The sequence below is a fragment of the Microcaecilia unicolor genome, chromosome 3, assembly GCF_901765095.1.
Source record: "Microcaecilia unicolor chromosome 3, aMicUni1.1, whole genome shotgun sequence".
Lineage (NCBI taxonomy): Eukaryota > Metazoa > Chordata > Amphibia > Gymnophiona > Siphonopidae > Microcaecilia > Microcaecilia unicolor.
Genome location: NC_044033.1, coordinates 194,978,371 through 194,984,370, shown reverse-complemented (window position 1 = coordinate 194,984,370; position 6,000 = coordinate 194,978,371). Strand labels below are relative to the sequence as shown.

The following is a 6,000-nucleotide window of genomic DNA, read 5'->3' as shown; positions in this document are numbered from 1 at the left end:
AACAAATTAAAACCTATTTATTCTTTACGGTTAGGGTTCCCTAGGTTCTCAGCCCACTCCACTAACCAAAAAGCTAATAGAGAGATGCTACATTACCAAATTCCAGGCTGGAGATTTTGGGATAGTCCTGAATTTCTGATCCCCCTATTCTCTATTCTGGTACATTATGGGACTTGAAGCACTGATTTCAATCAGACACTATAAATGCCACACAGTTTTTGGGATATAAGTGCAAAACCAGCACTGACCAAAAAGGCTCCAGCCTGGAACTGGGTACTCCTCCCCAGCTGAATGAACATGAACCCCCAAATTTCACTAAACTCCTAACTTTAGGAACATAAAAAGGAGGGTGGGTGTGACAACCATAGGAGCCAACTTTTCAAAATTATTGGGGGTGCTAAGCCCAGTGGAAACAACCCTTCCTTGAACACATACAAGGAATTTTCTCAATATTGGGGGCGCTCAGCACCCACAGAGTCGGCTCCTATGGTGCCAACAGTGCAAATTTTGGAGCCTGGCACTGATTTTCAGCACCAAGCTAATACATTTAGGCGGTCTTTTATTAAGGCGCGCTGAACACGGGAGAGATCAGCATGCTGCGTACTGAGTGCGCAGGCGAAATCAGGGCCCTGGCCTGGAGCCGAGCTCCCCCTAAAGGTAATTCCAAGGGCAGCAGGCAGCTCCTCATTTAAGCCTGCGGTCCTACTAAAGTCCGCATATTGAATGACACTGCTAGAAACCAATGAGAAGGACCGAAATCGCACCAATCACTGCCGCTTCGAGAGGCGGAACATTGAAATCCTGAGAAAGGCCAGCCCCATGAAGACGGGCACAACCGAGAGCCAATTGAAACCTGCCAAATAGAATGACAAAGCAGCTACCCAACAGTGGGAGGCTAAGAAGGCGGGGCATTCCTCCCAGCGGCCAGTCAGGAGCGGGGCAGCAGGGCTGACGAGGTGGGTGGGTAGCAACAGTTGCCCAGGTGAGGACGGAGCGCCATAGCCACGGTAGTCCTGGCGACAAGAACCCGGCAACGAGAGTCAACAACAACAACCGAGCGACCGAGCCGGCAGCCCGCGAGCCGGGCGGGGAGCGGCGGGAGCCCCCGGGGTGGGGGCGGCGGCCCCGCCGGCGCAGACAGCAGGTGACGCCGCTCTCACCGAGCGCCGCGCTCCGGTCGGGCGCGCGCTTTCGACTCCCGCCGCCTTCGAGCCGGTTGTTATGGCGATGGCGAAAGGCTTTCAAAATGGCGGTCTGGCAGGCGGGAGTAGAGAGGCCGGGCCGCGGGAACCGAGTTCGGAGGTCGCCGTGGGAACTGGAGGCCGGGGCGGTGCCGAGCTGTGCTCGACCCCGTATGCAAATGAGGGGCGGGAGGCCGTCAACCGCCAAGGGGGGGTGTGGCGCCAGGCCGCGGTTGCGGGGAGCGATGACGTAACGAACGCGCTTGCGTCATCCGTCCGTGACGTGCACTGGCGCGGGTATTTACTGACGGGGGCAGCTGAAGTTGCAGTTGGGACTGTCAGCTGGTTCCAGTCCTTTAGTGCTGTTTTCTTTACTGCATTCACTAAGGCTACAAGTCCTCGTGTGCAGTGAGGGCCATCCCAGGACTGGATCAGCCTGGTCAGTTGGTAACTGCTGTGTCTTTCTTCTCATTTACGGATCTGATGTACTGGCGCTAAATTGATGTAGTTGTTAGCATTTATTTACCGCCTTTTGGAAAGAATTCACGGAAGGCGGTGTACAGTAAGCATAGAACAAACACGAGGAATAGGCAATTCCAGCAGTAAAGTATACAAATAACAATACAAAATATGGCATGGTATACTACTACAATTATTATTATTACATTTGTACCCCGCGCTTTCCCACACAATGCAGGCTCAATGCGGCTTACATAGTAATTTGAAATACAAAGTTAATAGAATTTTAATAAAACAGTAGTAAAACAATGTAAAGTTGGGCTTAGTAGTGTATGATAAGTTGAGTTAGATAATATATGACAAGGATAAAAGAGGGTAGACAGGATTGGATAGTGTAATTTGGGAGAAAGGGTAATGAGGGATAAAATTAAGGAGAGATGGAAAGAGAAGGATGGGAGGCTGGTATTTAAGTCAGAACAGAATTGTTGTGATGTGATCTGTTTTCATTAGTTCCTAAAATGTGGTTTGGCTTCACTCAGGGGCGGGCTGACCATTGGAACAATAGCGCAGTGCCCAAGGGCCCAGGCATCCCATCTAATTTAATCACTTTGCCTACAAAACTCCAATTGTAATTCTCAGAGAAATGTTCTGATCTCTCTATCATTGTAAACCGCTTAGAACTGAAAAGATATTAGAGTATAAACGCCCAAATGTAATGTGATAATTATTAGGGTCCCATGGCCCTTATTGCCCAAGGGCCTAGAACATGCTCAGCCCGCCCCTTCCTGGACGCAGGATCTTAGAGTCTGCCCAGTCTCTGCTTCTACCCCCTGTGCCTGATTTTCCACGCTAAGATCTAGTTGGCTAAGTTTAGGTGCTTCTAAGCTTTGGTAGCTCTTGGTTGAGGATGATTTTCAGCAGAAAGCCTTCTTTTAGAAAGCCGCACTACTAATTCTGGTACGGCAAATGTGATGAATGGGCTTTGTCGCATTTTCTGCGCCAGAATCGCTAGTGCAGCTTTGTAAATGGAGCCCTAAATGTTTAGCTTTAGTTGAAAATATATTTATGTTAGCCAATCAATTAACTCACACCTTGACCATATCTGAAAATTGAGCCTGCTGTTGCCTGGAATTTGGATTACCAAGGCTGGAGATGTTAAGTGCATAGTAGCTGCTGGTGGTGTCAGGTCTGCTGTCTGACATCCTTGCTCTTCCCTGGAGCGGAGGAGTAGCCTAGAGTTTAGTGCTGCAGACTATGATCCTGGGGAACTGGGTTCAAATCCCACTGCAGCTCCTTGTGACCCTGGGCAAGTCACTTAACCCACCATTGCCCCAGGTACAAAATAAGTGCCTGTACATAATATATAAACTGCTTTGAATGTAGTTGCGCAAAAAAAAAAAAAAACACACCACAAAAAGGCTGTAGATCAAGTCCCTTTCAAAGCAGTTTACTTTAAAAAGTTATTGGAACAATCCATTTCTAATCAGGTCTCTTTGTTCTGGAACTGTTTCTATTCATCAGTCTCATATGATATTTCACCAAAATTTGAAGACATTTTACTTTTCAAAAGGTTTGCTGTATCCTGAAATCTTTATTTTTGTTCCCCCTGTTTTTCTTTTGTAAATTACTTTAGGCTCAATTTTTTGGGGGAAGAACTGGTATATGAGTGCAGTAACTAACTTTCAGACTTGTGTCTCCCATCCCAGGGTCCCTCAAGGTTCCCCCCACCCAGCCTACCTTAACCCCTTACATATAGCATCTCCCCTTCTCCCTTTCCCCATGGTGTCCAGCATTTCTGTCCTCCTCTGTTCTCATCCTCAGAAAGTGTTTGGTGGCTTCTCTTTCTTATTCTTTCTGTGGAAGCACCTGTATGTCAGCTTGCCAACACAACACTTGTGACACCTGATACAGGGTCTTGAGCTGCTGGAAATTCAGTGTGGGAGGGACCTGTCTTGAGTGTGTGCAGATGCACGAGGTCCCACTCTGGACATGACGAGAATTGTGTTGGCAAGCTGACTGATATATGCTGGTGCCACTGCGGAAGTGGTAAGGCAGAGAAAGGAAGCTGCTGAACACTGTGGGGGTGGGGAGATACTGAACATCAACACATTGATTGCTATGACTCTGCTGCCCTAGCCAAATGCCTAGTCTGTTTAGTAGTTGAGCCAAACCTGGATAGTGCTGTACTACAGTTTGATGATTGGTATAGTGCTGTACACATATATACAAGAGACTGTTGTTTCCCCATGGAACTTACAGCCCAGTTAAGATACATGAAGAAAGAAGTGCATTTCTGTTAATCTCAGGGGCCAATTCTTCAACAGTTCACCCTGATAACACACAATAACAGGCTGTTCCATAACGGCACCTGGTATAACATGCCAGCAGCACACACCATAGAGCTGGCATCACTAGGGGGACATAAATGTGGCAGGAATGGCTAAGTTACATGCATAAGCGGGAGCCCCCTCTCATTTATCACACACAAACTGTCCTCAGACATAAACAATACTAACAGATACAAAATGGACAGACATACCCATGGTCAGACCACCACAAATTAAACCTATCCCTGCAATGGCGAAAAAAAGGCTCATACCACAATCAAGAACGCAAAACCTACACCACGAGAAGCCAAATTGACCCTATAACATTCTGGCAACAGATCTACAAGAACGAATGGAAAGCACAAACGGACTCGAAACACTATCTTCTACATTGGGACAACAGATGCAGAAGCATATTAGACAAAATAGCACCACTACAAACAAGAACCTCATGAAGACACAACTCGATTTAATGAAGAGCTGAAAAAACTAAAAACACAAGTTAGGAGGCTTGAACAACCATGGAATAAAATAAAAGATGAATACACACTTCACGCATGGAAACAAATACAAAGAAAATACAAATATGCAATAAGACAAACCAAAAGGTCACACTACAAAACCAAAATAGGGCCAGGCTACAAAGACACGCATAAACTTTTCCAACTCGTGAACAAACTACTAGATACCACACCGGTTACCACAACCTACACAGATACCCCATCAGCAGACAACCTTGCTAAATACTTCAATGAGAAAATTATAAAGCTATGAATCACATTACCACTCAACACCACCGACCACGAAAAATTCATTGACTGTCTGGACTGTTCTGCTATGGATTTACAGCCTGTCTCACTAACATAGACTGCTCAGTTATTACAGTGGATTCTTTTGGATTCGTGATAAGTAAATGAAACCTTTATTAGAGGAAGCTGGATTCTACAATGGTTAATATATATACATATATATAATGGTTAGCACATATTCAGTAATTAGCTCTAGAAACACAATGGTTAGCTGTATAAACAATCATTACATCACTGGTCTCTACATCTAAGCAATGCAAAGAGTTCTTTAGACCAGGAAAAGAAGCAAACACCATGATTAGCTATATAAACAATAATTACACTATACATACAATCATCACTGGTTCTCCATCATCCAGGCTCTTAACAACAGCTTGGGGGGCCCGGTTCACGCAGCGTGAGAGCTAGGAGCTTTAGACCAGGAACATATCTCTGCGCAGTCCGTACGTTACTCACAGATGAACCCCAACTCCACTGTGACAGCCCTCCCTTTTTATTAGTTTGAGCTCATGTTCATAGCTAAGGAAAATTACAGACAGCTTCTCTTAGAAAATTACAGAATACTTCTCTGCTTACGTCTGTGGGAATGTGATCACATGCTTTCTCAAGTCCAGGTGGCCAAGCTGGTCTTGGGAAACCAGTGCCATCCTCTCCTTTGCATACCAAATTAGTTAGAACTGTGTCTTATCTCCTGCAGTCCAAGAAAAGTTACTTTCGGTCAAAGACAAGATTTCAGAGTGTATTAAACAATCATTTTCAAACAGAATTACTTCTAATCAGCAATACAGACCCCGAGTGCACTGGTCGGTCCAGACAGGGTTGAAAAACAATCTTTAAAATTCTATTCCACTAGTAAAAAAGGCCCGTTTCTGGAACGAATGAAACGGGCGCTAGCAAGGTTTTCCTGGGAGTGTGTATGTTTGAGAGAGAGAGCCAGAGTGAATGTGCGAGTGTGTGACAGAGTGAGACTGTCTGTGTGACAGTGTGTGTGTGAGAATGAGAGTGTGTGACAGGGCCCCCTCCCCTGTTCCTAATGCCCCTCACCCTGTTCTCTCCCCTCCTTTCCACACTTTGGGTTCCTTAAGGCTTTCAAAAGTCTATGTACCCCCGTGGCCCTAACGCCCAGTATCCGGATACCCCACCGCTTTCCTCCTCACCCCTCCCCCAAGATGTAATACTTTGACGTCCTTCATTTTTTTTTTTAAAGTGTCCTATCTACCCTGT

General features: G+C 45.9%; 1 protein-coding gene across 4 annotated transcripts in view; it reads left to right on the top strand.

Moving 5' to 3' along the window:
• The first annotated feature begins 992 nt into the window (after positions 1-992).
• RFX1 (regulatory factor X1) overlaps positions 993-6,000 on the top strand; it is a 312,572-nt gene continuing 307,564 nt past the window's right edge. For 3 of the 4 annotated variants that reach the window (XM_030196905.1, XM_030196904.1, XM_030196900.1), the window contains exon 1: positions 1,402-1,620. The gene's annotated coding sequence lies outside the window, so the exon portion shown is untranslated. Of the gene's footprint in view, positions 1,145-1,401; positions 1,621-6,000 lie in introns of those variants that run through there. The other variant, XM_030196902.1, reaches the window with a different exon arrangement.